Source organism: Sus scrofa, chromosome 18 (genome assembly GCF_054392235.1).
Source record: "Sus scrofa isolate SSC_HxYL_T2T_F1_AM1 chromosome 18, Sscrofa_HxYL_maternal_Yorkshire_Landrace_v2.0, whole genome shotgun sequence".
NCBI lineage: Eukaryota > Metazoa > Chordata > Mammalia > Artiodactyla > Suidae > Sus > Sus scrofa.
In genome coordinates, this window is record NC_139400.1 from 43256819 (window position 1) to 43279529 (window position 22711).

A 22711-nucleotide genomic window follows, 5' to 3' on the forward strand; every position below is an offset into this window, starting at 1 on the left:
TCCCATGGCATGTGTAAGGGTAAGAGAGACTAGAATCTTCTTAAAGAAACCGCATTGTGCCGCTAACCTAAAATACTTCGCAACAGGAGGAAGGAATATACAGTTACTTGCCTTTAGGGTGTTTGCTTTTAAAAGTATAGTGCAAGTCACTTCCAGTCAGAGCACTTGGTTTAGCAGTAAAAGTGTGCAGGTGGCGTGTGGGGTGTGTGTATGTAAACAACAGTATTTTATCCAGCTGCAGATTGTAACTGTATTTTTGGAAGTATTCTGTTGGCACATGTATCTGTGATGTAACGAATGCATTTTACATGCAGTAATGGAATTTAAATTGTTCTGTGAGTCTAAGTAAAATCGGTAATCCATTTTTGGCCTTGGTTTTCTTACCTGTCGTTTGGGGGAGGAATACGGCAAGGGGTGTTTTAAGAAATAGCAATATCATTCAAAATGCAAAATAATACACTGTAAGTTGTATTAAGTCATTTAATGCAGTTAAACTGAAAATGTGTATGCCAGGCCAGCCCTGGAAAAAAGTTGTGAGCAAGGCAGTACGACTTTGCCGCTTCTCACCCTTGACTGTCTCATCGAGAATGTTCTCCTACCTCTCATTTTAGATATGCTGTGGGCACTCCTTTTCTTTCTTGAGAGCCCGCTCCAAGGAAAAGGAAGTAGCATGATTTATGTTTGCTGTGTGTCAGCCTTGGTATGAGATGTTTCACGTGTATTTTCATTCAGCTAAGATGACAGTCAGACTTGCCACACCGGCCTGCCCTCCTCGGCTTTAGTTTTTAGTTATTCAAACTGCCTAGTCAAGATTGTTATGAAATGTATTTCTTTTACGTGATGATATGCACGGATACCCACGTATCTGCTTACCAAGGTAGATTAATAATCCTGTTTTATATAAAGGAGTGGTGTGCCCATCATGGTAGAGTATAGCTTTTGAGGCTAGAACGCTTGAGGAAACCAAGGCTCCAGAGATTGTCACCTGCCAGAGGTCACATTTTACTAGTGAAATATCTACTCAGGGCATTTGGATCTGCCTGTGATCGGCTCCAATACCCATTCTTTCAACTACTTTCGGTCAATAATCTCTGCATTGCTCTTGTTTTTATTCTATTAGTGCTTGAAAGAGTGAAATAGTTCCTGAAATCCTACATTTTTGTTGTGTATGTCACATTTTATGACAAACAAAAATAATTTTCACCTTTGGTGACTCTAAAGCTATATCTGATGATAAATGAGGAAGATCCATAGTCTGAATTTGGCAATGTGATGATGCTAGGTTTAATTTTACACCAGAGCCTGAAGGACTAGTAGAATCAGAGAAAACCTTGTTTTTTTTCTTATTTTTTTCCCTTAGATGTCATTGTTTACCTTGAGCATGAAAAATAGAGCAAGTAGTTAGAAAGCTTAGAGGAATAAAAAATAATAACCATCACGCTGCTCTGGAAATAAAAGGAAATGATAAAGCATACACCTCCTAGCTCAGTGATCAGTGATTTTAGCTATTGGCCAGACATTTAATTTAGTGTAAAAAATGGTGTGAGATGATGCTTTAAAATGTATATCTGCAGACAGTTTTTTCTGTGTCATTATTTATTTTGATATACTGACAACTGGCTACTTTAATTTGCACTTGTGGTACAACTGAAATTACTTCACGGACATATACCTCAGCTCCCCTTCTACCTCACCCCCCCACACCAAACTGGGTGGTTGTCCTGTAAACAAAACCTTATTATACTCGAACAGATATATTAAGGCTAATCTATGATAGCAGTTAGCTTGAACAGACACTTAGGCGAGGAGGCATGCTTTGCTCTTAAAAGATAGGGTGAGTCTTTCCTTCCCACCCCCAAGTCCTTCTGCTCTCCATCACTGGGGTGGGATGGAAGTGAAGAAATCTTAAGCCAAGTGAGTTCAAGGTCATGAAAGCTAAGAAGACTGATAACTAAAACTTCACTGTATTAAAAAATGTCACCCTTATCCCCTTACCTTCATCTTTACCCTAGTTCTGGCTTAAAGGATGCCATCACTTCTACATTATTTGTAGGGCTTAGGAGAATGTGGCCCAGCACATCTTTCTTCTTTGGATTACTTTCTTGTGCATGGGCTATCAGTGATCGGAACATTAAAGGAGAATCTATGAATAGAGTGTAGAAACATTAAAGAAAAGCTGTTGAGAAAATAACTCCACCATATTTATTAAGTATTAGTACAGTTTTCTGGTCATTAATGTTGAGCTAATTTCCATCCTGGCAGGCCCTTGTAGTATTTCATTTTTTTTTTTTTTTCATTAAAGATGTGGGTTCCCTGAAAGCACTGATGTCTTCAATAGTTAAAACGGATACAGAGGACTCTGGGGCCACAGAGGCAAAGTTTCTGCTTTGGGGACCGGTTTCTCTGCTCCTTTTATCCCCTTTGGGATAAACCGTGATTTTGAGATATGCCTTTAGAGTCCTGATTGGAGAAAAAGGCACAGTGAAGTGTAAAATGCTGTTAAGTTTTTTTGAGTAGCACGCTTGCACTCATGGTGCGTATAGACCATTCTCGAGAGCTCTCTCCCATTGGCTTCCTGCAGGCAATTTTCTCTCCTCGTTTATCCTGATCAGTGTGACTAGGATACCTGGGTGATGTTAACAGGAAGCATTTAGCGCTTAGGTTTCCTGGGAAAGGACTTCTCACCAGTTTCTACTGGATTGTCTTTAGTGGAACTGTTTATCTCTCCTTGCCGTTTTGTGCAAAGCTGCTCACCCCTCCCCCAGTCAGTGTTTCAGGGTGCTTTTTCAATAGCATGGTACTATATAAATATGAAGTTGGACTGGTCCTTGAACACGAGAAATGTCTTTGTTAGCCATTTAAAAAAAAAATTTTTTTTTTAAAGTTTTTGGCTGGGCAGAAAATTCCCAGGCCAGGGATCAAACCTACACCATAGCAGTGACCAGAGCCACGGTAGGGACAACTGCAGATCCTTTAACCGCTGGAACCCCGTGTAAGCCATTTTTATAGGTCTGGTCTTACTTGAAGTTAGTTGGAATAAGGTTCTTGGCTTAAAAATAGCTTCAAAAAGTATCTTTTTAGGTCAGAAACCTTCCCTATTGAATGAGTGGAGGTAAATTTACACGATTAATAACCTAATAACAAGCTAATGTGAGTAATGCCCTGTCTTTCTTTGGAGGGATGGCAGAAATGGCCAAGTTTGTGGGATGGACTGGGAGTTGGAGGTTATTAGATGCAAACTGTTGCATTTGGAGTGGATAAGCAATGAGATCTTGCTGTGCAGTGCAGGGAACTGTATCTAATCACTTGTAATGGAACATGATGGAGGATAATGTGAAAAAATAATATATATATTTGTATAACTGGGTCACTTTGCCGTACAGCAGAAATTGACAGAACACTGCAAATCAACTATTTAAAAAAAAAAAAAAAAAAAAAAAAAAAAAAAAAAAGAAGTGCCAAGTTTACCTTGTGGCCTTGATGGACCCCTTCCCATCACACAAGCTTGCCTGACTCTCCTGACCCTGAGCTCCTCCCAGGGCCGAATAGTTCCCCCTTGAACTCCAGGATTCAGCTTCGTCAGGCAGCTCCTGCTGCTGAGCACTATGAATTGACCTGAAAAGTGGAATACCACCTTTATGTGGAGGCTTTTGTTAAAACAGCTGCAGAGAATTTAAGTCAGGCTCTGACCGGGGCTGACAAGAGCAGAGCAGGGAGGCAGAGTAACAGAAGCTGGAGGGGGAGTTCAAGCATGGTTTCTACATGTCTTCCCCAGAGGAACCCTGCCCAGCGTAAGGTTGGGACCCTTCCTATGGTGGACTCTCCTTCTCCGGCAGGTGTCCATCAGCCTGATCTCCTTCATCTCTCACCCTCTTAAAAGAATAATTTTCCTTTTCAATGCAGTATCATCTGTATCGGGGTAAGCCATATTCTGACGGGGCAATTTGGTGAAATGCCTAAGACCCCAGACTCTGGGGATTTGCTTCTCAGATCTGTACTTACTGAGAAGTGCTTTTAGACAGATGATTTAAGACACCTGTGCTTCAGCTGGTTCCTCTGTAAATAACCCTTGTGAGCCTTATAAAGAGAATTGGGAGTCTGTATTTATATAACCCTTAAAACAATACCTGCCATATAGTAAGCTTCTTTTAAGTGTTTCCTATTATCATCATGACGATGATTTAAAATCCTGAGTCTAAAGCACTGTATTCTATCCTGTACTCTTGGTTTTTTGTTTTTGTTTTGCTTTTTAGGGCCACATTCGCGGCATATGGAGGTTCCCAGGCTAGGGGTCTAACCAGAGCTGTAGCCTCTGGCCTACACCACAGCCACAGCAATGTGGGATCCGAGCCTTGTCTGCGACCTACACCACAGCTCTTGGCAATGCCAGATCACTGATGCGTTAAGGCGGATAAGACCTCCACTAATGAGAAAAAAAGGACCTGATTTCCTTGGGACCCATCAGCTGTGGGAACACCTCTATCTTACTCCCCTTCTACATCACCTTTTGTCACCCACCACCTGTGTGCAGTGGCCCCAACAACATACTTGTATTTTATTTACCCATGCTTTTTTTTTCCCCCTGTATAAAAGTGTATACATTTATGGGGGGAAAAAATTCTACTCCGAGTAGAATAATTTAGACTCTATTAAGGAGACAGGAATATGCTAAAACTTAAAAAAAGGGTAGAGTTACAGAAAATTTTAAGGGGACATTTCCAAAAACACACATGTGGCCTCTTCCCACTGTTGTCTCCGTCTGACCCTGTTCTTGATACATAAATCCCAAAGGTTCTTGAAGAGCTGGATAGGTTCTTAGGTTTTATATTGAAATTGATTCCCTCTTTAACCTGCCTGATAAAAGTTGAGATATGGTCCTGGATGCTTAAAACAATGGAGGGGAATGATATTAGGATGTGTAGTGGATAGAAAAGAGGAACGGAAGCCTAAGGAGGCAGGAGGGAATGAGAAGCACCACGGCCGTAACTCCAGGTCTGGTGACAGTCGTGTGACAGAAGCCCTATGTATCGGCATCACTGTTTGCATGTGTGGTATTTCCTTGGAAAAAGGTACTTATGGAGTTCCCATTGTGGCTCAGCAGAAACAAATCTTACTAGTTCCCATGAGGATGCAGGTTCGATCCCTGGCCTTGCTAAGTTGGTTAAGGATTTGGCGTTGCCGTGAGCTGTGGTGTAGGTTGCAGACTCAGCTTGGATCCTGTGTTGCTGTGGCTGTGGTGTAGGCCAGCAGCTGCAGCTCCAATTCGACCCCTAGCCTGGGAACCTCCTTCTGCCACAGGTGCGGCCCTAAAAAGGTAAAAAAGACACTCGTACCTTTTCTTTGCATCATGGCTTCCTTTGATATGAATCTTCTACCTCCTATAGGCCCCTTCTCAGAAAAAAAATTTAAATGAATAAAACCTATAGGATTTTAAGGGAAGCCAGTTATAGATAAAGAATATATTTATTAGAATATTTTAAAATTTGTGATGTGCTATATATGTGCTTCTTCATAATATATCTAAATGTATTAAATGTGTTGTGATCTAACACTTAGTGTAAAAATGACCGTAACTCCAAGGTGGTGTTGAAAGGAAAAGTACTGCAATTTATGTCGGTGACGGAGTCGTAGCAACTGCTGATAAGACTGTGTTGTTTTTGGTGGTGGGGTTTTTTTTCCCTCCATTCACAATAGAATGAAATGATTACTTTCAGGGAGAAGATTTTTTTTTTTTTCCTCTAAGATTTCCAGATATCCCTGAATTCTACGTGTAGACCCCTGGGTGTCTGCACCCTAGATTGAGAGCTCCTGTTCAGAAGCAGCATTGACTACAGTACCGCCAGAGTGGGGGTGTGGCGATAGATGCTACGAGGACAGTGGAAAATTCTGCATGTTGATGAGCTTTATGGCGAAGGAATCCTGTCCTCCATTTTGGATTTTTAAGAGAAAATCGGAAGGGTATGATTTTTAAGTAAGGTTTTCTTCAAGCTTCAAGGCCCATTTCATTTTCCATACTAGTGCTTTGAATTACCTATAAAATTCATAGAACCCTATGAGCTTTTTCACTTAAACACTGAATATGAAATATTGCCAATAAGAGATAATTTAGGATATTTTTCTATGCATGGACATATTATATAAGTCCTCATTATAGTTTTTAGTTTAAAGTGTATTCCCCCACATTTCAAAAAACTAGGCAAGCTAATCGCTCATTTCCGATTGCACTTCTCACGTCATTTACACGTATTGAACTAAATATTTGAGCAGAGTTGTTGGCCAGTAAGTAATGCAAGGGAATGTGGCAAAGAGTTTGCTCTAATTTCCTTGCTATTCTTTTCATGAGGTTTTAGAAATTGTCTTGTTCTGACCTCTAGGAATACACTTAAAGTGAGTTTTTAGTTTTGTTTAATAGCTGTTTACTTATCTGTTGATTTTAATATATTCTTGTGTGTAACTGCCAAGATCTTTTAGAAAGAAATCCTTGGAGGTAATGTGCCCAGAACCTATAGATTTTTAAAATTTTGTTGTTACTTTTAGATCGTCAGTCCTCCTGCCTCCTGACATACAGACCGACTTCTCTCTCGTACATTTTATTTCCAGTTGCTAAATGCAATGAAGAGAGTCAGACATAGTCAGAAGGAAGAGGCCTATGAGTTATGGGTGATTGCTTTTATGTATTAACGGTGCCTACGGAGGGTCTCATTAACACACACAGCATGGGGAATTTTTAGAGCCACCACGCAGAGCTCAGAAAACCCAACTGCAAAGAAGACTTGATTGTTTACATCTGGGTATTTTTATTTTATTTGGAGCTTTAAGGGACTTTAATGAAACTTCTTGGGGCAGGTGGAATGCCATGTGGCACAGGCACTGGACCACCGCCATGGCTTTAGAGATTTATTGAAGCTTCTCCTTCTAGTGGGAGTGATATGAATCCTTGGACTGTTTCCATTCAGTGATGACATTCGCGTACAGATCGGCAATAAAGCTGCTTAAAACAACCAGCAGCCTTCTAGAAAGAGACTTCTTGGTAGGGCCTGAAAGAGAGCATCTTTGTCAACGGTGTCTTTACTGGATGCAAATCTTTCTTTCTCCTTACATATTGACTTATTTTACCAATTTGATACAGATGCTGTTGTGGGGTAATTGGTATGGGCTGGGGGATGTAGATGTGGTTTCCTATACACTAATGAATGCTCCTAAACTCAGATTGAATCTCTCTCTCTCTCTCTCTCTCTCTCTCTCTCTCTCTCACACACACACACACACACACACACACATTCATATCTATGGTTATGAAAGGTGGCATAGCCATTAAGAGCAGTATCTGGGACCTGCTGCAGGTAACACCAGGACCCACAGTGCTGTTCTGAGTTCTACCACTGGCACAGCAGCCTTCCTCACCACGGTGCGTCCACACCAGCCTTGAGGCCGGGACGAAAGAACAGCCTTTCCAGGACTGCTTGCGACAAGCGTTCCTCGTGGGCTCTGTAGTGAGGCCAGAAGCTCTGGAGAACGAGACGGGGAGGGAAGCTTTTTCAGTGCCTGCCTGCGAGAGTGAATGGATTGTGTCCTTGTTTAATAGAATTTGGAGAAATCGAATATTTGTGATTAGGTCACTGACTTCAAATTATCAGTATATTTGTCCTTTGGAATACTATACATAATTCAGTTGATGCAATATAGTTTTTATAAATAATGGCACTTTGGAGGCTGGCTTATGGAAATTGGCACTGCAAATAATTTTAAATGTAGATTAAAGAATGTAGAAGGACATTTCCTTATTGACTCAATTTTCACGATTTTTTTCCCCTCATTTCTCTTTGATTCCTAAGGCAGAATTAGAATTTCTCTCGGGAAGACCCCAGAGTATTTTTTGATTCATGCCTGCTCATGTACCTGTAATAAGGAGTGAACCATAATGTGAAAAAATTTCTTTCATTGAATATAAAATATAATAACTTCCATTCACGGGCACTTTCTATTTTCATAAACGAGCTACACACCTTATATTTTCTCTATTATTGTGACAACAGTGCAGGCTACATGCTATTACTTTCATTTTATAAATGCAGAAAATGAGACCAAGAAAAATCAAGTAACTTCTTCCAGTTCTCACAAGCAGACCTTTTAAGACGCCAAACCAGCTTTTAAAAAACCATTATCCGTTGAACTCCTGAGTCCATGGTCTTTCCTTTATGCCTAAAATTCTTTCTTTTGTTTCATGGCAAGTATTGCATGGGGATTTGTAATTTCTTGAGTCGGACACTTGATTCTCTAGAGGTAAAAGGCCCAGTGATGATCTCCGCAGAGGAGGAATTGCTCTTTTAACAACAGCAACAACAGCAAAACTTAGAAATGAGAGGTCATGCTAATGAGAAACAAGGTACAATATAGCTGTTGAGGAAAGTGCCAACATAACTTCTGGCTTTCAGTCTGAGAATATAGCTTCTGCTTGTCCCAGTTTGAATGCATATGTAGTCATTTCCCTTTATAACTCTCCGTGGACAGAGTTTGCAATATCAGATGTGAGATGATAGAAGTAGCTCCCGCTACAGTGAAGCCTAAGGAAGCTATGGCCTAAAATATAAACTCTTTAAAAAAAAAACAACAAAAAAAAAACTTGTTTCCTTACTGAGCTTGCCAATTTCCATAATTAGTCAGAGGCAATTAAGTACTTTAATTAGTTTGATCTTTATGGAATTTCCAGCATATTTTTGTTTTGTAATCAGAACTATATTTGAGGATATGACTAATATCCCTTGTAAAAGCTTACATTAACATGCATCAAAATGGTTTACTTCCCTTCCAGGACAGAGATATTTTATTGGCATAATTTTAACATGCATTTCATAAAAACACAGTGTTTATACATTACTACTTACTTGAAATATCACATCATCCATCTGCAGACAGCATGGGGTTAAGCAGAACATAATAGCTTTTCTTCATTTTTTTAGTTTAGATGCAGACACAAAATAAACACTTAAAATGCATTTATAAATACTTAATATGTCTTAGCATTTAATATAAATGATAGTTTAAATTTTTGGTATAAGATAATAGTTAATATAAAAGTTTATGTATGTAATCTAGCAAGGCACCAATTTAAGAGAAAACTGCCAGTTTATGTCTGTAAGATTTAGCATTTAAGTCATGGTACAAATTAGGGTTGATGTGATTAGTGAATCTGCTGAGTTCCAGATTTAAATTTACATAAGCACTTGAGAGAATCCAAACTATTTAGAAACTAGCTTGAATTATCTTATTTTCCTTGTGTGTGTCTCTCTCTGCCTCTAGGTTCCTTGGTTCATTGGATATATATATAGGATCAGATTTTTTTTCTTTCTTATTTGCAATTAATTTTTTTTTTTCTTTTTTTGCTTTTTGGGGCTGCACTCACGGCATATGAAAGTTCCCAGGCTAGGGGTCAAATCAGAGCTGCAGCTGCCTGCCTATGCCAGAGCCACAGCCATAGCCACAGCAATGCCATATCCAAGCTGTGTCTGCAGCTTACACCACAACTCACGACAACGCCGGATCCTTAAACCACTGAGCAAGCCGAGGAATAGAACCTGCATTTTCATGAATCCTAGTCGGGTTACCACTGAGCCACAATGGGAACTCTCACTAAATCCATTCTTGAAATCATGACTGTCCTTTACTCAAAACACACTCTCAGCTCCACCTCCAGCTATTTTTTTCTGAGGAACATGATGGAGTTTTTCTCTTTGTTGTTGTTGTTTTAAATTCTTAACCCCTTAAGTCATTCTCTTAACTTTTTCATGGGAATACTTCATGCTCTATTTTCTAATTCTATTTTTTAAACTTAATATCTTCTTTTTTTCCCCCTTTTCAGTTGATTAGTCGGCTGACAAACTCTATCTTGAATCCATGCTGAATGCTTTCTTGAGTTTACAGAGAATCTGAGGATCCCTTTGAATGGAATGTGTCACAGAGGTTGAGGGGTGGGGGCTGGGCTCCGAAGCACCTGCCTTCTCTGAGACTGAATCCTGTTGAGGCCTTCTTGATAACTTCCTTAGATAGAATAGGATCAAAGTGGTCAGTACCTGGTGGTAGTAGGACCAGAAAAATGAACAGTGAATTTGCTTTCCTTAGTGCTATTAGCTCAGCGAATGGGAATTCTGCCCCAGAGTTCCACTGAGCACCCTGAGTAATTGAGTCCTGAAAACATGGAAGTGATGAACACGTAAATAGAACTGACGGTACCGAGGGTGGGACTTGGAAGGAAAAAAAAAATAGGACTCTGTATTTTATATATCAATTCCATATTCATTCCCTTTTCTGCTACTTAGAGGAGAGAAATTCCAAAAAAATCTCCTTTTTTATGCTTTTTGTGCTTATTTTATTAAAATAAAAGCATTTTATTCAATTCTTATTCTTTGTGTAAGCAAGGTTTGAGCATATCTAAAGTGACAGATGAGCTACAAAATTTATAACTATAGGTTTTAGCTGTAAGAGTGAATCAACAGCACAGAAGCAACGATAAGACACCCTCAGTGTACTTTATTCTTGTGTTTGCTTTAATCAGACTACTGAAAAGAGTTAAGGGCAATTCTTTGTTATTGTTTGCAGCCTGCAACCAGATAAAATAACGCTGGACATTTGTTTGGGATATGCCAGTAGCCACTTTCAAAATTGGAAAATTCAGCAGTGTATTTTAGGGCATCAGAGCCTTCCTTAGTGCCTCTTCCTGATCGTCTAAGTTTGGACTCATTGTCATGCTGCCAAACATTAGCTGTGTATGTGGGCCATAGCTTATGAATCAAGCTGGGGGCACGCATAAAAATGTATGCCTTAGCTCCTCCATATCTCCTTTCCAAACCATTAATAATTTCAGCATTGCAGGGTGGCCAAATGCATGATTCTCTGCTTTATCAAATGTATTTACTGAGCATTAATAATATGTCAGAGTATGTAGAGGATTGCATTTGTAACGGTGCATAAGACAAGCAAGGTCCCCGTTCATAGGGCTTCCATTCTATTAACCAAACATAAATAAATAAGAAAATATCTGTGTAGTGTTAAGGGTGACAAAGATTTAAAACCATTCATTAGAAGCATGTTTTATAGTGTGTGGTTAGAGGAGCTATTATCCATTCCTTCTTTGGAAAATCACATGAAGATACTGCTTTACTGATTCTATAGCCAATCACAGCAGGGGAAATTGGGCACAGTGATCTTAAGACATTCTTATTATGTGGATCTTAAACATATGTGCAAATTGTCTACTGGCAGCAAAAATAGTATGGTAATAAGGGCATCAGGTAATTCATCCTCCTAATTGTATTTAAATAAGTCTACATATAGGGATAATAATTGTAAGATAATATAGTTATAATTGTACAATAGAAAGATAGTATAGAAATAATGGCATAATATTTGGTGCTTTTAAAAACTAAATGTCGTTTTACTTTTTCAGTAGCATCAACCAAGCACCATAATATGTTACTTTGGTATGCTGGGTTTAACTTTAAAGAATAGCATTTTTCTATCCTGGAAACATCATAAGAACCTAGTAACCAGTGTGCCAAAATTCTCCTTGATTTATAGAACAAAGTGCGTATCTTACATAGAACAACCAGAATGAAAAAAAAAAAAATAGAAGTTGTGTCCATGTGTGTGCACAATTGAATCGAAAGTAATTAGTACATTCACTTCAACACAATTTTATTACATGGTTCTGTGATTCATGGGAAAGATGCTTGCTGATTCCTGGGAGTATATAGGTGCTAACTAGTTGGAAATAATAAAAATATGAAAAGCAATTGGCATACCCAAGCGCATACCATGTCCCACTCACAGTATTAAGTGATTTCTTGCTCCATTTAATTGGATGACCTTATTTTTAAAGCAAAAGAATGGGACGATCCTGGTAAATGCACCAGGGAAGGAGGAAGCTAAGATTCAACTTCCTTCTCTGTGATTCCAAGTACCTTGCAGGGCTTTCCTACTCCTGGTAACCCCATCTTCTTGTAATATTTGATGTACCCACATGTAAATAAAAGAAATCTCACAAGCACCTAACTTTCAGTGAACATTTTTTTGACAAAGACTAATCTAGGTTAAAAAAAAAAATTTGTGGGTCACCTCCAAAAGTCATTGTAACAATGATTTTAGTTACTTCATGGATTAAAGAATCTACAGTTAGTACATGGCAACGATGACTGATCTTTAGTTTTATATTCACTCTATTACTCTATTTGACACCTACACCTTTTAAATTTGGAGACGTGGAAAGACAGAAAGTAATAATTAACAGAAGAGCAAAGTGAAGAGGACAAATGTTCAAAAAGTAGGGCAGTTTGAAACTCCATAATTAAACCAGGTTTTTGTTGTAGTGACAAACTTTCCCTGACCATTTTCTTATGAATTTTTCCTGGAATACTTTCAAGATTAAATATTTTTCCTATTTTTTTTTCATACACATTTATCAGTGAACTTGAGGATTGCTAGTCATCAAGTGAAGTATGTATTCTGGAAGAAAAGAATTGTATGAATAAAGGAAAAGATATTAAAGAGGTCAGATTCTTCCTAATTTTCACTGGTTAGAAATGAACTGTATTAAACACTACTGCATAACTAGAAGAGAACTACTGACAAGCCATAGGCAATAAGAGAGTCCACACCATGGACCATTCATTTTTCTTTCTGGTTTAAATGAGTTTAAATGATTTTACATTATTTTTATGCAGCATATTTTAATTTTCATGACTCAGCAAAAGGTGGAGGTTTGATGCTTTTTTTTGGCAATCAACATTTGTGAGTATATTTACAATTGCTTTAGACTCAACAAATGACGTTCATGTGAGAAAACTCAATTTTTTGGTTCTTCTTTCCATATCTAATGCATATATGATACTTTAAGGTTGAAAGTTACTTTTAGACTGTAATGAGGCAAATACATTTTTCATATTGACTTGTGAATAAATATATTCCCCAATATAAAGTAAAATATTCTGTTTTTCATAAAAATAATATATTTCTTATGCTTAAAAAAATTCCCCATTACTTAAATTATTTTGTGTATTTTTTGTTTTTAAATCTTCATGTTGTTTTCTTAATTTCTTTTTGGATAGTTCATTGCAAGTGTATATAATTCACTTTGATTTTGTATATTGATCTTGTATTCTGTACCCTTACACAACTTGTTTATAAGTTCTAAAAGTTTTGTAGTGGATTAAGATTTTCTAAATATAAGATTATGTCATTTGTGAATAGTTTTATTTCATCCTTCTAACGTGGATTCCTTTTGTTGTTGTTGTTGTTTTTCTTGCCTAATTATCCTGGCTAGAACCTCTGATACACTTTTGAGTAGAACTGGCAAGAGCATGTATCATTGTCTTGTTCCTGATCTTTAGGGGGAAAGCAGCCAGTTTTTCTCCATTAGGTATGACGTTAATTGTGGGTTTTTAATAGATGCCCCTTGTCGAATTAAGGAAATTCACATCCGTCTCTAGTTTGCTGCATGTTTTTTGGTTGTTGTTGTTTTACTATGAAAAAGGTATTGGGTTTAGTCAAAGGCTTTGTGTGCATATATTGAGATAATTGTGTGATTTTTGTTTTTTATTATTTTGGTATGAATTATTACATTAATTGATTTTCAAGATATTGAACCAACCTAGAATTCTTGTGATAAATTCTATTTGGTTATGATGTGGAAATCTTCCTATGTGTTGCTCCACTTAGTTTGCTGGTATCTGGTTGCTATATTTGTATCTGTAGTCATAAGAAACATCTGTGTGTTTTTTTGTGATGTTTTATGTCTGGTTATGGTATCAGGGAAATACCGGTCTCAGAGAATGTGTTAAAATGTTTTCCTTCCTCTTCTACTTTGGAAGAGTTTTTGAACACATAGTTTTAATTGTTTAATATGTTTAATAAAATTTAATGGAAAAGCCATGTAGAATTGTGCCTTTATGGAAAGGTTTTTTTTTTTTTTTAAGTTACTTTGATCTCTTCATTTATTATAGGTCTTTTTATATTGTCTGTTACTTTTTGAGACAGTTTTACTAGTTTTTGTCTTTCTGGAAGTGGTGCATTCATCTAAGTTATCTAGTTATGTTGCTGTACAAATGTTTCTAGTTTTCCTTTATAATCTTATTTCAGTAGTGATATCCCCTCTGATTTCTGATTCTAGTAATTTGAGTCTTCTTTCTCTTTTTGAAGAAGTAAACTTTATGTAATTTATGCCTTAATAAATTTAAAACAAATTTTTTTTTTACCTTTTTCTTCATTTAATCTTGTAATGAAAACCTCTTTTGTTCTGTACTCTCTACCCCTATTAGACTCACAACACTTCTGATATAAGATGTGTGGGGTTTTTCTGATACTGACCAATTTTCTGATACCAGCTGTGTCCTACAATTTAATTCCATTCTGACACTATCTATATGGAGTTAGCATCAGATGCTACAAGAGTTGGTACTTTGAGATGCCAATTACAAGTCCCAAGTTTTCATCTGTGCTTCTTACCAACCAGCTAAAAATTGGACTTTCCACTTCTTCCTTCTCAGGTTCATTAATTCGTTAGAATGACTCACAACTCAGGGAAACATATACTTACGTTTACCAGTTTATTATGTGAAAACAAGATACAGATGAACAGCCAGAGTTTCATAGGACTGGGTCTGGAAGGGTCCTGAGTGCAGGAGCTTCTGTCTTTGTGGAGTTGGGTGTGCTGCCCTCCTGGTAGGTGGCTGTGTGCACCAACTTAGAAGCTTTCTGGACCCTATAATTCAGGAATTTTTATGGAGGCTTCATCATAGAGACCTGATTATTTACTCAATCTCCAGCCCTCTCTCCTGGAGTGTGGGATGTGGGGCTGGAATTTCTAAGCTTCTGACCATGGCTTGGTCTTTTTGGTGACCAGCTAGCATCCTGAAGCTATCCCAGAGCCCACCCAGAGTCATCCCATTAGACACTTCTGTCTTTTGGGAAATCCCAATGGATTTAGGAGCTCTGTGTCAGGAACTGGGGTCAAAAGTCAAACATGAGAACGTAAGAAGTGGCTGATACATTTATTGCCTAGGAAATTACAAAGATTATAAGAGCTCTATCAAGAAGCTCTTGGAGGGAGGAGAACCATATCAACATTTTAAGATAGATAATCTTATCTTCTTCATTTTAGAGAGAGAGAAATCAAAACGTGGAAAAATGTAAGTGCTCACCCTGATTGCTAGGGGTAGAGACAGGCTTTTTTTCTTTCAGGCTGAGTTTCGATAAGTCTTTATCTTTTCTGGATGAAAATTAGACTTTAAGCTTGACTTTTTAAATTCAAAAGTATGAGAGCTTTTTGTTCTTATTGCTTAAGATAAAAATTTCAGTCTCTTAAATAGGAGTGATGGGTTCAAACATTTTTTTTTTTTTTTTTTTTGCCAGAAGCTAGGCATATTACTGTTAACTCATCTTCCCATGAGCTGACCTAATACCGTTCTAACTCTTTGAATAGGTGAGGGAGGTTTGTAGTTAGGATGCAAGAGGTTGGGTATGCACTTAGACATATTTGAAAAAGCAAAACAAAGCAAAACAAAAAAACTTAAGTTAGGATGGGGAAGTGTTGGGTGCTTTAGTAAAACCTTTTCCTTGATCTTCTGCTGACCCTCAAATTTATTGAGTTTGACATGGAAGCCACAAGTTACTGTGTGCTGTGTAGTTAATCCTAACCTGGCCGTGTAGAGTTGGAATACATAGCGTCAGGAGGATTCAGGAGGAAATGAAGATAGTAGTTTATTCTGACTTTCACTTTATTTCTGATATATTTAAAAAAAAATCCTTTTCAATTTAATAGAGCTCAGCATTTGCTTTCGTAAAATATAAAGGCACCTTAAGGCAATAAGAAACTATTAAGTGCCTTCTGTATGCCTCGTATGCCAGCAGGGGTCTTATCTATCTCTGATTTGTTGGCATTTTATTCTTTATTGAAAAGACCAGCCCACTTAGAGGAATTTTTAATTTTAAGCGTTATATATGTATTCCTTGCCTGCTTTTCATATTTCCCTCTGACCATATATTGCACATGTATTGATTTCAAAACATCTTTCAGATTCTTTCTAAGCAATTTGAATTGGTGTATTTGTGCCAAGAAGGGATTATATTTGTTACCGTGCACATACTTTATGAGGTTATGTTCTTTTTTTCAATAATTGTTTTACCAGAGTCAATAGGAGCCTGGTTAATAGTTTTTCATACGGTAATATAATTTTCTGAAGCAGGGAGAATGAAATAGTGAAATTTAAAAATAAGCAAACAAGGGCCAAAAGATTTAGGCTGCATATTTCCTGTAAGCACTGTGAACTTTGAGACCAGCAAATATTTTTACATGGGGTAAGGTCATAGCTTCAAAAATAAAACATGCAATAAAAATAGAGATTATGGCTCTAAGCAGTGTGTGCGTAAATACTTCCGTGTGTGTGTGTGTGTGTGTGTGTGTGGTAATATTCATTGAATCAGGAATTACAAGATTAGGTTTTGTCACTCATTGGCTGTAGGAGGTCATTAATCTCTGTCTGCCCCAGTTTTCTAATTTGTATTACCCCCCTTTTTTTGCTTTTTTTTTTTCAGGGCCCACAACCTGTGGCATATTGAAATATTGAGGCTCCCAGGCTAGGGGTCTAATTGGAGCTACAGTTGCCGGCCTACACCAGAGCGACAGCAATGTAGGCTCCAAGCCCCGTCTGCAACCTACACCACAGCTCATGGCAACACAGGATCTTTAATACACTGAGCAAAGCCAGGGTTCGAGCCTGTGTCCTCATGGTACTAGGCAGGTTTGTTATGACTGAGCCAAAACAGGAGCTCCTGCCTCATTTTTAAATGTACAATGAGATTAACTCTGTGAAATGACTGGAAATTGTAGAGTTGTTCAATTGTGAAATGGTATTATTATAAGTCCATGTGTTTGTAGCCAATTCACTGTTGATTATAGTATCATTTTAATGGGACTGAGGCCAGGGTCCCAAGATTTTTTTAAAAAGACTTGCATGAGAGAGGGAGAGGGGAGTGTGTGTGTGTGTGTGTGTGTGTGTGTGTGTGTGTGTGTGTGTGTGTGTAACTTTTATTTCTGATATTAGGCAGGTAGTGAAAATTGAAGGATGATATTCTGTACAGATGGATACCCAGGGAAGGGTCATTTTGTGGGAAGTGTTGATGTTCAGAATTCATTTTAAGAGATGTTTAAAGTTATAAGTAAGCATTGTTACATTAATATATTTAACTTCAGTATAAATTAGATAATTTTAGAATAGTTTGAAATTTTAAATTTGTTTATTTTTAGAGATGAGAAGGGCCATGAAATGCTAAAACAGATGAAGGCTGATTATTGGTTTGTGGGTCTCTTAAAAGTTAAAACAACCACAGAAGGTCTTTTCGTCATAGTTGATCTATATTTTCTTGATACATGCACTTCGTAATTGATGTGTCTTAAATTCTCTTACGCCATTTCATACATGGATTCCATTCCCATCCTGGCTTGATTCTTCTGATAATATGATAAACATCCCAGCAGGCACACTGTATCTGCTGTTCCGCTAGGAATTGAAAGTGACAGTATTATTCCAGAAATACATTCACTCTTGCTCTCTGATACGGCGCATACCGAATATAGTTCACTATTACCAACCATGAGAAAAAGAATGAGTGCCTGGATCCCCAAACCATGGGGTCATCGGTGGTTCAAGCAGTATGTGAAAATCACAGATTTTATCAGTACTGCTTTTTTTGTATCATGCAAACAGAGACTTGCAGCATCTTTAGAAAGTTTTCTCTATAGCTTATAAGCAATGTGCAGCAGAATGGGAATGAGAGGCCTAATTCTGGACCCGTAATTCAGTGATTCAGGTGCCCTCGATTTTCTTCTTGCAACAGTTGTATTTTCTCCTTTGTGAGCATTTGTATGTGGTCCTTTGTAGATTGCTATAGGAGGTTACCAAACTCTTCCAAGGAAATTGTTAGTAATAGGTGTGCCATTGTGCCCCTGATATGTGGCACTTGATCCATACATGCTTGTGCGGCAGGCATGTCCCATGTATGGGACAAACATTAGCTCATTTAATCTCGTGATAACCATACAGATGAGGAAACTAAGGCAAAGAGGTGTTGTGTAACCTTTCACACAGGTAATAGCAGAGGCACATGTTAAACCTGGTACTAGTATCCATGAGAATGTGGGTTTGATCCCTGGCCTCGCTCAGTGGGTTAAAGATCCAGCATTGCCATGAGCTGGGGAGTAGATTGCAGATGTGGCTCAGAACATGCGTAGGCTGTGGCTATGACAGAGGCTGCAGCTTCCATTTGACCCATAGCCTGGGAGCTTCCATACGCTGCAAGTGTGGCCCTAAAAAGACAAAAAAAAAAAAACCACCTGCTCTAGAACTCTGTTTTCCTTCCCGGTCCAAGCTCTTATCTACTTTGCTATGTTCCTTTCTGGTCAATTAATCAAACTACTGGTTAAGTTAAGTGATAAAGCTCTTAGAAAACACAAGTTCTGCTCTATGTCACCTCTGGAGAAATTAGACCATGGGGCACGCCAGGTAACACTTGTGAGTGTCTGCAGTCCGTAGAGTATCTGCTAATGTGGGAGAGGGAGATAATGGCCTTTCCAGTTTTTCAGTTTAAATTTTGTTTGGACTATTGCTTATGGTCAGTGGAAATGGCAGTCTTACTGTTCTGTCTGTGATGAAGTAGCTTGAAGAGTGAGACAGTTGGCTGAATCCTGCATTGATTCGACAAGATGCTGGGCACTATTCTGAACGTAGGTCACATGACGGAGATGAATTCAATGTCAAGACAGCTTACAGATTAGTGGTGAGCACTGTGGCCTTTGGCAAGTCTAATTTGTTATGTGGCTATAAGACTCCTAGTCTATAAAATGAACGAATTATTTTCCTCATGTTAGAATTCGCAATGTATAATGCTCTTCATTATGAGTTAAACATAGCGTGTTTAAAGATAATGTAATAAAAATCAAGTGAGCGTCCTCCTACATGATGTAACCATGACGCTTCTCAGATATTAGATTTTTTGTTTTGTTTTTACTTTTTGAATCAGTTATTAATTTAGTGTGTTTAATACTTAAATTTTTATTCATGTAGAAAAGTTTTAGAAATGACTTTCAAAAAGTTATTCTGTAAAAAATATATCAAAAAAATGTACTGTTTGACATATAAACTTGTATTTTTTTCTAAAGAGAGTAAGTTTTCAGATGCCATCATCTAACTGTGTTAAATTCTGAAAAAGAAACTTCACTTATTAAAATCTCCAGTCTCGGGCTGCAGCACTTTGGTAGTGATGTTAATGCTTTGGGGGAAAAGCTCTACTTCCAGGAGACTGGAATCTCCAGGGACTTTTATGCCTGAACCTCTCAGTTCTTCTCTGCTGAAATTTTTACTGGCTTCATGTGTTGTTCATTTGTCTATAGCATATGGTGTAGTAACAGTCCCTCAGCAGGTTACATTTCCCTCTTTACCATGTAGAGGGGGAGTAGTTCTTTTGTTTACATAGATTATTGCACTGTGGTTTAGCCAACATTTTACCTGCATTCTCTGCGTTTTGTCAATTGCAAGTTGATTTTAATTAATTCAATGGTGTATTGCCTGTAAAACATCCTTTTATAACACACAGCATTGAAGAAATATTGACAGAGATAAAAGTTGCCTCCTAGAATGTTGCAATTTGTAGATTAAATTTAATATTGCTCTAATATCAGTAATAAGTAAAGCTACAAAGTTGCATTTCGCCTTTCTCCAAAAAGCGTGAAGTTGAGTGGCTTCCTTTTTTTTTTTTTTTTTTTTAATTGCTTTTTTTTTTAGGGCTGCACTCCTGGCATATGGAGATTCCCAGGCTAGGAATCTGTAGCTAATTTGACCTACAGCTGCCTGCCAGCCGACACCACAGCCCCAGCAATGCAGGATCCAAGCTGTGGATGTGACTACACAACAGCTCACTGCAACACCGGATCCTTAACCTGCTGAGTGAGGCCAGGGGTCGAACCAGCAACCTCATGGTTCCTAGTCGGATTCGTTTCCACTGAGCCACGATGGGAACTCCTGAAATTAAGTGGCTTCTGCTTAGGAACCAGCATCATGATGCTACTTGTATTACAGAAGCCCCTTACATTTCATGCCATTTAGCAAACAGATTTAGCATGTGACACACATCATTTCTTTGTCTTCCAAACATTCTCAACAGTGCTTCTGTTCACAATACTGGAGATTATTCTGATTATATATTATGTTCTTTATTGAGATTAATACTGGTTTCTATTAAACTAGAAAAGAAATTATCAATTGCTTGTTCCCTTTTTCATTCAGCCCACGCTACGCCCTCACCCTTTCCTTCTAGTTACTAACTCCTACTTTCATTTCCCACCCCTTAGCTTACTTTATTACTTGGCCCTCATCTTTTAAATACGTGATTTAATCTATTTTTAGTTACATTTCTATCCACTTTTAGTGTAAACTATCAGGATTCTTTTGTTTTTGTTTTTGTTTTTTGTTTGGAAGCAACAGGATTGTAATTGTAAAGAAAAAAAGATTCATGTTGTTTCTTATCTAAGGAGCATCTTACAACATATTCTGAAGAAACCCCAGCTTGATGAGGAAGTTGACAAATTTCTTTCAGGATTTTAGGCACTCCCCCTGCCCCAGATTCTTTTATTATAAACAGTATGACTACAGTCTTTAAACATTCAGTGTTATGCCATGTATTTTCCATAAATGATTGTTTAATCATGTTCTTCCGAGACAGAAGAAGCTTAAACCTTGGGAATAGAGACAAGAAAGGCTAAAATTATTTATGCTCTACAGGTTGTCTTTTAATGGTTCTCTCTGCCTCTCTGGGCTTTAAAGCCAAATATTTAAATAGTTGTTGTGATATGTATAAAATTAGGAGAGTTGAGTATTTCCCTTGAGATCAGTGATTTCCAACATTGATTTAATGTTACCCTAGTGAGTGTCTGATAATTTTGAAGTAGTACAATATTGAAAATGCCTTGCGGGAAAATTTCCTACATGGTAATTTTAAATATAAACATATGCCGTATGGTGCTCTTGCTCAGTCTCTGGCCTCTCTCCTCCCCTCTTTCTCTTCCTCCCTCTCCCCTTCAACGTGTGTATGTGTCTGTCTGTCCGCCTGTCTGTCTGTCTTGTAGACCTATGTTTCTGTTCAGAAACGAGTTGTCGCAGGTGCTTGTGAAGAAGATTGATCTCATTCGTTACTGTATACTTAGAAAAGTCTTCGACTTTTCTACTGGTTCCTGGAAGTAAAAGGGACCTATGAAATAGAGGCAAACACATGCTCAGAATTCTTCTCTTGCTTTCTGAGCAATCAGAACAATTTTGATGGCCAGATATTTAGAAAAAATCACTTTTTTTTCATATTTTATTATCATGTGTCTGAAACTCTGTTTTTCTGTTTCAAGAATCTTTCCAACTACAGGAGAACTCGTGTGGGTGAAATGATACTTTTGGTGAACAAGAATTAGGAAGATAATGATAGGAAACCTCAGGCTATGTTATTAATTGATCAATTGATTGATTGAAGTATAGTTGGTTTACAATATTATAATAGTTGCTGGTGTACAACCCTGATTCAATACTTTTATAGATTATACTCAACATTATTATAAAATATTGGATATATTCTGTTTGCTGTACAGTATCTCCTTGTAGCTTATTTACTTTATTCATAGTAATTTGTACCTCTTAATCCCCTAACTTTATCTTGCCCCTTCCTCCTAAACCTATTCCCACTGGTAACCCCTAGTTTGTTTTCTGTTTCTGAGAGTGTGTTTTGTTATATTCACTAGTTTGTTATATTTTTTAGATTCCACATGTAAGTAATGACATACAGTACTTGTCTTTCTCTAACTTATTTCACTAAGCATAATACCCTCTAGGTCCATTCATGTTGCTGCAGATGGCAAAATTTCCTTCTTCTTTATGGCTGAGTAGTATTCCATTGTGTATGTGTTTTGAATACACACACACACAGATACATACCACATCTCTATCCTTTTGTCTTTTGATGGACACCTAGGTTGTTTCCATGTCTTGGCTATTATAGATATTGCTGCTCTGGGAGTTCCCATTGTGGTGCAGTGGTTAACAAATCCGACTAGGAACCATTGAGTTGCAGGTTCGATCCCTGGCCTTGCTCAGTGGGTTAAGGATCCAGCATTGCCATGAGCTATGGCACAGGTTGCAGATGCATCTCGGATCCTGCATTGCTGTGGCTCTGGCATAGGCCAGTAGCTGTGACTCCGATTAGGCCCCTAGCCTGGGAACCATCATATGCCATGGTGCAGCCCTAGGAAAGACAAAAAGACTATATATATATATATATATATATATATATATATATATACTGCTGCTGTGACCATTGGGGTGCATTTATCTTTCCAGTTAGTGTTTTCATTTTCTTTAGGTATATACCCAGCTGTGGAATTTTTGGATCATATGGCAGTTCTGTTTTTAGTTTTTTGAGGACCTGCCATACTGTTCATATCTTATTATTTAGACATGCCCATCACTGGGTGGGTTTGTGGGATGGTCATTGCTGGAACTATCCCGTCCACATTGTCTACTTTTATATCTGCTTCCAGCACTATCGATTTCTTCTGGAAATGACTGCCCTAGGCTGTAGTCCTTAAAATGTGCTTGCCTAAACTCTTTTATTATGGACTCCTTTTCAG

General features: G+C 37.9%; 1 protein-coding gene across 4 annotated transcripts in view; it reads left to right on the forward strand.

The window, feature by feature from the left end:
* IMMP2L (inner mitochondrial membrane peptidase subunit 2) overlaps positions 1–22711 on the forward strand; it is a 989629-nt gene that overhangs the window by 352103 nt on the left and 614815 nt on the right. The gene's annotated exons all lie outside the window — the stretch shown is intronic.